Source organism: Zootermopsis nevadensis, unplaced genomic scaffold (genome assembly GCF_977971745.1).
Source record: "Zootermopsis nevadensis isolate Lab colony 2312 unplaced genomic scaffold, Znev_1.0 Znev_ptg000005l, whole genome shotgun sequence".
Taxonomy (NCBI): Eukaryota; Metazoa; Arthropoda; class Insecta; order Blattodea; family Termopsidae; genus Zootermopsis; species Zootermopsis nevadensis.
The window spans coordinates 5,547,133-5,556,868 of NW_028259137.1; the positions used below are offsets into that span (position 1 = coordinate 5,547,133).

The 9,736-nt window shown below is 41.4% G+C and overlaps 1 protein-coding gene across 1 annotated transcript in view; it reads left to right on the forward strand.

The window, feature by feature from the left end:
* LOC147874799 (uncharacterized) overlaps positions 1-9,736 on the forward strand; it is a 68,293-nt gene that overhangs the window by 13,349 nt on the left and 45,208 nt on the right. The window lies entirely within an intron of this gene.

A 9,736-nucleotide genomic window follows, 5' to 3' on the forward strand; every position in this document is an offset into this window, starting at 1 on the left:
ATTCCATGGACCCGGAATCAAAACTTTAAATAATTCATTTTGACCAAACATCGGACGGCCGTCTTCGCTATGTGAAACTGAATAAAATCACGAAACCAAGCAAAGAGGAGGTTTTTGATCAGAGGAGCTTATGAATGCAACCAGTGGTGGACGGAGCACGGAAAACCAAAACTGTTTTGTTATTGTTAAATTGAGATTTGCAGACATCAGCAGCAAATCTTTTTAAAATTGGTTGTCTGTCCATTGAAGAGCCTCCCCCCCCCCCCCACAGCTTATATTTTATACGCAACGTGTTATGTATGCTGTCTAAATGCCCAGCCAATCGTAACCATATTGATTTGTTTATGGCTGTGATGTTCTCACACTAAAAGGCCATGTTACACGATCATATAACTTGCCGAATTCGATGGCGCACGCATTCATCGCGAACTAACAGACATGTCGAAATTTCGTAGTTATATCGCGCGGTGTATTACAGGCAGGCAGGCTCTGGTCATTGCGGTAAGATTTTCGATAAACCAGGAAATATAAGAGAATATTTGCTCGTCAGGGATTTCGAAGTGTTTAGTGTTCAGTAAAGATTGGCTCAGAGTTTCGAAAGAGTGTAAAGTCTGTGTGTGAGTGAAGCGGCCCTCTGAGTATTTGTGGTTGTGTTGTGTTGTGTTGTGTTGTGCCAGCGAGAGACTTCGAACCAGGGACCATGGCAAGAGGAGCAACGCGCAAACAGTAAAGTTAAGAGAAAAAACCAGTGTCGGCCGAACCCCTAGTGGACGAGGACCCATCCGCTGGAGGATGGGCTGGGTGCTCGCGGCAGATCTTGTACGCCATAGCATCGGCACGGTCTTATCAGAGCGGCCAGGCCCCAGGTTGCCAACGATAACCACGTCGGTCCGTGCCAGGCAACTTGTATTTGACGCGGCGCCCGCCACGACTGAGGGCATGTTAGGTTAAGGTCAAGTTGGCAACCCTGTGCACTTTATACTTTTTTTTATAGTTTGTAAGTGTCCTCCCTGCCCTCCCCGATAGGTGCCCAAGTTAGGTCGCGTGCACTTAGCTTTTGTGTCCATGGCAATGGACGTTCAGTCAGGAGGGTTTGATATTTCTGTGTGTTTTTTTTATCACAGGGTGCACAACTTGACAGGTTCGGTCGGCACGACCAATGAAATCAATGCGAGAAGGAGAGACAGACAAAAAGAACTTTTGCATTCTCTTCCTGTGAACAAATCGCATTGCAAGGAAAAAGATTCAGTAAAGCCAAAATACGTAATTTGGTTCTTCAATCTTTCGCTTCAGTGCTGAAAGATTTGTCTGAATCTGTAAGGTTATTTATTGTCAGGAATTCTGAAGAGAAATATTATGTTTTGTTGTGTGTTTTATTCTGTGAACTGAATTACAGGTTATTCGACGTTAGAGAAAGACATCGATTGTGTTTTTTCTTAAGAAAGCGTAATTCAGCGTTATCGAACGCAGATCAGTTACACGAACATTTTGCGTTTCGTTTGTCCGCGAGAATCGCGGAATTGGCGCCGGAGTTAGGATTTTGCACGACGAAAACTTCGCCGACGTAATAACGCGCTTTGGTTTGAACAAATTAGGAGTTTCGTGTGTTGTTCCGGGCCGCGAATCCGTGTCGCTGTTATTTTTTTCAGGAAGGCGAACTCCTTGCACGGGCGTAAAGGTAAGTGACAGAATAAAGGTGGGTGAGAGGTTCGACGTTGTTTGGTCCTCGTTTCCGACGTTTCGTTCTTCGATTCAGTGAACCGTCATTCCAGCGCGACAAATCTGAATTTCGTGTTCTCGTTTCATTTCCGATCTTATTGCGACGTCGTAAAAGCTCGATAAATTTTAGTCCGCGTTTTCGTTCGCCGAAGTGGATGGCCTGCAGTCGTGTCGCTTCGAAGTTGCGCTTGTCAAAACGGACAACTGCAGTGAGCAATCAGAAATGGCTACTAAACTCTGCGCATGCGCACAGCAGAAGAGATGAGTCACGGAGTCAACGAACAGCACAGGTAAGTTTTCTGAGTTCGTGTTCTTACTTCCAATGTATGATTGTTGATCCGTTCTTACAGAAGTCGTTTTGTTTGTTTGTTTGTTTGTTACAGTTCCCGCTCATTTCCTGTGCCTCAACGTGGCGAGCGGGTGAAACAAAGAACGATGCACGTCCGAAATTGGTTTTCGGTTTTACTTTGACGGAAATCCGTCCATTTTGGTCACACTGTTTCGTCTGTGCGCGGTTATGATTCGTGATTTGCCCAAGTTAATTGTCCTTTAACCGTTTTAATATTATTTCGCGTCGCCTATTGACACGTGTTCGTCTGTCTTATTTTCTCCAGGTTGTGAGGATTTGAATAGGAGAGTCGACTTATGCACATAAGTGACGTGGAAATTATAATGGAAATGTCCGGGCAGTATTTTACGAAGTTGTGATTCATCGATTTTGATTAACATGGTTCGGGTAATTTGGACAATTACTCGCGGACGGATACGATGAGACTAATGGGTGGTCTTTAAAAAACACAGACGAGGGGGATTGTTTTGGTTTCTTAATTGTGACACTCTGTGGCACTTATAAAAGTGTCAATTATTTGCTTTCATGAATGTACAGAATTGAAAAATTTGACAGGGTGACCAAAAATGCTCGGAATGATGAAAGAACGTTTTGATATTTTGGCCAAGCAACGGAAGTGTGATGATACAAACTTCTGTTAAACCTCTGTTGTGTGACCACAGAGTTGTATTCGTGAATCTGGTAATTTAGAAATTATGGGGATGCATCGTTCCTTGGCCAAACAGGATGAACCTGATAATTTTAAATAATTTCCTGGTCACCAAACCCTCGTTCACAGCTTCAAATGCATTCAGTTTTTAGCTTTTCAAGAAGTTCCCTCTTACAAATCCTGCCATTTCAGTCTGAACCTGTAACCTAGCAACCTTAAATTTATTTTCATGTTAGCGATGTCATGTGTTGAATGTTAACCGAAGAGATTTTCTGAATCTTTCCGAAATTATTCACGTGTCTGTAGTAATAGCAGTGCCTGGATCCAGTTTCTGAAATTTAATGTCTGAAATAGTCATTCTTATAAGAATTTCTCTAACTATACATGAGTCAATTAACTCGACTTTTATCACAAGAATAATTTTAACATTTGCCTTAACGTCACGTATAAGAATTGTGGAATGGAGGGCTTAATGTTCATCAAAAGGTTTCAGGTAACTCGTGTCATCCCTAGCTCAAGTTGAATTTTGACACTCTGTGAAAATGATGTACGTAAATCTGTGATTTATCGGAAGGTACTGCGCCTGCAGGTACTTGGAACAACTAACAAAAACCAGGACAGCTCATCCGCAGTCCAATTCTTGAGCACAGGACGTCCAGAACACAGAGCAGAGGGGCTACGCCTTCAACAATTCATCATCACGAAGTTTTGTTGTTAACTTGATGCATGTTTTTGGATATTTCCTGGGGATTGAATTAGTTTTTCTAGTGTTACAGGATAATGTAAGCAGAGCCAGCGTCTGAAATGTTGTTTTTTCAACAAAAATATATTTGTTTCGAAAGTGCAATTAGCCTCTTTACCGTCCAGTAAGATGTTAATTTTAACTTTGTCCAGTTAACACAGTTTATTCCAGCAGAATCAATACAAATCACATTAAAATTACGCAATTTATAATATTTCTCTTTAGAGTAAATTAAATGTAAAAATACCTTCACGGCGACTACCAAAAACACGTAAATAAAACCGAGCGCCTTACTCCAGACTCCTCCCAGTTCCACAAGAGGCGCCACCATCACCTCGTTTTCATCTCGTGCTACCAAGGTCTCCTACGTCGCACTCGCATAGCAAATTATGATGAGCATTGACTATTATATTAGGAGCAAACCTTCGTGTGTTTTTAAACATAATTCTCGTATGTTCTAATGGTGGTGCAATGTATTCAGTACAGCTGTTTCTCTGTCGTTCAATATCCTAGAAACAAAGCGAGCTCCTGAAACGCTGAGCGATGGATGAACACAAATCTTAGTACTTAGTACATCGTATTTGATTCTGTGTAAAAATGTTGTTTTGAAATTGATGTTGCTAAAACTTCTGTCATTATTTACGAGATAAATTGTTAGTATTAACGGAAATTATGAATTGTAAAATAGTATCAAAGATTCTGGACTGAGAGCTGTGTTTTAAGTCCACCTGACGTCATATTTTCAGGGGCTTAAAATGTCGCCTTTGATACATTTCATTGCCTCATCTTTATCAATTCCTCGTGGCGTCTGTTTCGATTCTGTCTCTGAGAGTTTGTTTCTGTTTTGTGCGGTCGAAATTGGAACTCCATTACGACAACGGAATCATCCAAATTCGAAAGAGTTCAGAGAAAGTTTCGTGCTTTGTGCCACGGTAATTACGAATGCATTTTAGTTACAGTAAATATCTCAGGCGGCGTCTTGATGACTTCCCTTTTCAATTCGTTTAAGAACAAAATTAGCTTTTTCCGTGTTTGATTTTGCTTTTGTCCTGACCTCTGTACATTTACGGTTAGTCTCAATTTCAAGGTCAGAGGCGTACTGCGTGTTTTTGTGCAGTAATTAAAGTTAAGATTCATCCGCGAAAGACTTGCTCGTGTTGTGTTGGTGGACGTGTATTCGCGTTACTAGACTTCTATGTTACTTTTATTAGATTCGATGTAAAACAGGGCAATTGATAGTACGAATTAAAATAAATGTATGCTTATAAAAAATCCGGACAATTTGTGACCGAATGTCAAAGTATCATAACAATTATGCACTGTCGTCTTCGTTACTTCAATGCAACACGAATATTCAAAATAATAACTTGTAAAATTTACTGCGATGTAACTTAATGAAGCTTCTACAAAGTACAGTCAAATAATTAAATAAATTTAGAGCGTGATGGAGCACGTACACACAGACGTAGTGTTCCGTGCTCCGTGACCGGAGAAACCTAAATGGAGAACATCCCGTTAAATCGGAAAATGTTGTGGGAGATTTGTCGCCAGTTACGAGAAAAGCTTTGACCTTGGTAGTGCGCGCAGATCATAAGGAAAATGTTTTCTCAGCTAGAATACGTTCTCACGGCGGGGAGTACGAAGACGCCCGTCTTCTGCGTTGTAGCGCCGCGAAGTCTGGTAGGAGGTCCCTCCTGCCTCCATCATCACGTCGTCTTATCGCCCTGACGATGGAGGCATCAAGCAGCGTCGGTTTGAAGCCACAGATTTACAACCCTCAGACTTCTACAGAGGTCAGAACTGCCGAGGTCAAATCTTTCGCCGTGAGTCAGGAATAATATGCATAGCAGATCGTTACAGATTGCACCGTCCTTTAATTACGAGTCGTAGTTCGTAAGTTTTTCTACGCACTTATTAAGTAGCTGAGCGTTGCCACGTTCAGCGCTGATTAGATCGCTATAGCCCTTATGTCCGGATCCCCTGTTTTCAGTGCACGTGCATCGTGTCTCAAGGTCCCCTCCCCGTCCTCCCCTGCGCCTCATCGTGGGAAATTGCAGGTGTCCGGAGTCTTTTTCTGTAACTTGTTTGTCAACTTGTTTTTCACCTGAAAATAAATAACTAAAGCCTCAGCTGAGGCGATCTTTAATTAAACCCCGTGAACCCAGCAAAAGAGTCTCATAAATCCCTTCATCGAACCCAAACCCACCTTGGCAACAATCTACAAAGAAGAAGGGAACGGTTTCACAACCTCTTCAAATGCCGTGCTTTCAGTTAACAGATGTGTTTATTTATTCACGGTATTTTTAGGTATTTTAATGAATAAGCACAAAATATTACCACAAAATACACAAAATTGAATTTCGTTAAGGCACATACAGAGTAACAGGAAAATGATACAGCTCTAATCAAAGGGGGAACTCAATTCATGTTTCCGAGATAAAATCAAATACAGAATCAGCTTAACAGATCGTAAGCCGGGCCTGAAAGAAGACTTCACGTCTTATAACTGCCTCGAACCTGGACAATACCTCACCAGAATGCGCCACTAACCAGGACGTGGTTAACATAACACATCATTTATTCCGGCCCGAGTCCATTGTGTTACAAGACAGAACAGTTTCATTTCTTCGAGGACACCAGCAGAATCTAAAGTTCTCACGGCGGTAAGAACGAAATTTCTTTCGTTCTGGATTGACTACTGATCGGCGCTGCAACCAAGGACACAGTCGTCATCCTCCACCTTTCCTTCCTCAAGCGCAGAAAAATCAATAACGTCCCGAAGTTCCTCGTCCGCCAGATGGCAGGAGAATGTTGATGTAGACCATGCACGCAGCTAGTTTCAGCTCGCAGACACAGATAGCGCGCGTGTCAACACTTCCACTTCCTGTTCGTACAGCGGATGTAATGACGACGTATATTAATTTGCACGTGTTTAACTATAAGCATAATTCACTATGGCGTGTAATTAGCAAATGGTCATTTTTGGTCCAACAACACAAAGTTTATTCGCGGGAAATCTGTTGTCTCGTCTCAGTAAATAAAGAAATTAATTAATGCCAGACGGCATGACAAAATATCCAAAAGACAGTCGCCTTCCTTTGAATTTTAAGTTAATATTCTTTAACGATGCCATTTTATAATGACTCAACTTTTCGGTTCATAATTAATATATGATATAATGATTACCAGCCCATGAATATTGGTCATCTGGAGAGAACTTTTGACTGTGAAAGAGGCTTAGAGCCTGCCACTTCAAAACCATCGTCAGTACGGGCTTCTACTGCACATTTTTCACATAACCGGAAATCTTCTAGAACTATCTAAACAAAAGACGGGAGTCTAACGAAGGTTTATTGCGATTACATTCCAAATTCTTTTGCACTAAAAGGGCTATAAGCTGTGTCTATTTCTTGTTCCTACTTTTTAATTTCTGTTTTGCATGGATCAGAGTCCTTCATCGGAATCCGATAGCAACTTACTCACTCAAGAAATCCACCGCCTTTCATTGAATCCAAAGGTTCATCACCGCCTTCACAAGATTATCCTTATTCAAATTCAACCCACTCTCTAACATTTAACTTCATTACAATCCATTTTAATATTATCCTTCAACTTACTCTTACGTTTCATGGTAAATTTAAAGTGACATAGAAGATGCTGTAGAATTTACTTTTTCTTACAATCTCTGATTGGTTAATTAGGTTAATGGACCTATAATAACTTCACCTAGATTCTAGGTTGTCCCCAGACATTGTGGCAAAGGGAAGGAAACCCCCGTCCTGCCAAGAATTGAAGCCCGAACGCCCAGTTCGTAGCTAGTAGCCTGAAAGAGGCCCCAATCCGGATTGACGGAGGCGTTACTTATATACTTTGTATATCATCTTGGAAATTCAGCGGACGCCGACTTCCTTATGAGCTCGGCGTAAACCGTAGTCAGAAATGTGGGGCGTAAGCGATGCCTTTTCTATTTGTGTAACTTTTCTTTTGAATTCGAATCGTTTCATTGGAAAACAGAGACAGATAACGGCGAACGAATAAAATGTACGGAGAAGAAACAGGGAAGGAGAATAGGAAAAGATGGAGCTGAAACAAGAGGGAACACAATAATAATTGTGATCTTACCTCTCGTTCCATGTGTGGATTTTCCACGGATCTGCGTTCTGACATTCGACAACCGAAACCTCCCAATAGCCGCGATGTACCCGACAGACATTAAGGTGGCTCATAAATCCTTTGAAAGTGTGACAGATTTCAAATACTTGGGAAAAACAAAAACGATTCAAAATGATGCTCACGAGGAAGTTAGGAGGAGATTAAATTCGGGAAATGCTTGCTACTTCTCAGTTCAAAATATTTTGTCTTCCCGTCTGATTTCTAAGAACCTGAAGATTAAAGTATACAAAATACTAATTTTGCCTGTTGTGTGGTATGGGTGCGAAACATGGTTAATTTCGTTGACATTACTGTGTTGAATATTTCGGGCACAAACCTGGGTCCACATTTTCGCCTTCCGCTGTTATGTTATGGCAGTGAGCGTCAGTGTGGACCCGGCTTTAAGAGGCCGAGAAGTGAAAATGAAACTTAAAGATAAAAAGAAGAAGAAGAAGGCAGAGCTAAGACTCGAGAACAAGTGTCCATATCCAGAAAATCATTCCGTACCGAGCATATTTTATTAGCCACGTGATCTAATTAGAGGTTTGTAGAGACTATTACCGATTGGGTACAAGAATACTTTGTGGGGTGGAGTTATTTTATCACGTGCTCGTGGCTGATTTTCTAAAGACATGCGTAATTTAGAATTTAAAAAGAGCCGGTTATTTCGACAGGCTTCTGTACGCTGTCAGAATTTTCGTTCACTGTTTAACGTTCAAATGCGGCAGGCAAACTTTTTAAATTTTGGGCCTTTACTGAGTTACGATGCAACTGACCATGAATGCAGAATGCAACGTGCGTGTTATTTCAACAATTTTAGCGTTCGTGAATTTCTTGTCACAGTGAACTTACTAAAACTGCAGCTGTGGTAGCTTGCTTGGTGACACACGCTATGCGACTCCACACCCTCGACCCCCCATTTAAAAGAAGGTTGAGCTGAAACAGGGTGTTTCATGTTAATTGTCGTTGAAATAAAATTTACTGTGCGTTAGATGTATAACACACCTCTTTCGATCTTTACTTTTTATGTATGAGGGGATGGTTATTCATGTAATAAATGTTTCGAACCCCCTCTGAGCTTAAGATTATGGAAGAGCAGATCTCTATCTATCTACCTGTCCGAAAGTCCATCCACCTGTCTTTATTATCCAGAGTTTCCGCATAAAACACAGTAACTAAGTACAACAGCAGAGCATACAGGCTTGGATTCAAACCAGTAACCTGCCGAGTACGAACCCCATTCCACAGCGCCCAGTTCCCAAGCCGCGCGTCGATGCCTGTTCGTTGCTTGGTTCTCAGCGTCAATAACAAATATAATGCTCCATGCGCTGTGATCTAATAGGGCAAACCACGGAAGTCAAGAATACTTTTCCAGAAGTCAGATTTCTTGAATAGCCCAGCGACTATTACATTGTCAAGAAGCATTCTGTTCTATAGTTTGTTTCACAGTCAAATCTAGAGCTCATAACGTGACGAGAACAGTCCTAATGTATTTGAATACATTTATACAAAGACTGAATAATGGCTACAGAATTTCATGAAGCTAAACCTACGATGGCTCAATTTTGTGGGCCCTCAGATTTTAATTGGGAAACTTGGATGTTTCCAAGTTAATGTATGTTCAATAATTCTCTTGTGTTTGGATTATTTACGACGCGAAACTTGGTCAGTGGCATTTATGCAGTGTCACAAACGCCTACATTTTGCGTTTTGGACGAATGCTTTGTGTTGAAAAGCATGAAACATTGGGTACTTGGCATAAAATGAATTAATGGTTTCATCATCGCACTCAGCTGTGCTGATGCAGTGAAAGGTTTCGACGGACTGGACTCGTAGGTCGATTGAATCTGGTGTCAGAGTTGCAATATTAAGACGAAAATTCTCCGGGATGTCGCGCCGTATAATACAGTAGAAACTGACCGACGTTTCAGAGGTGCTTACTTCCTGCATCATTGGGCACTCATCGCCCTGATGATGGTAGGTAATAAGCACCTCTGAAACGTCGGCCAGTTTCTACTAGATTACTTGCCGCTGTGAGAAGCTGAAATCTCACTTACAGCAAGGATGTTTCTGGCAAAGTGACAACTTGCAAGATCAAGAAGGAGATGGGGGATACCATTGAGGT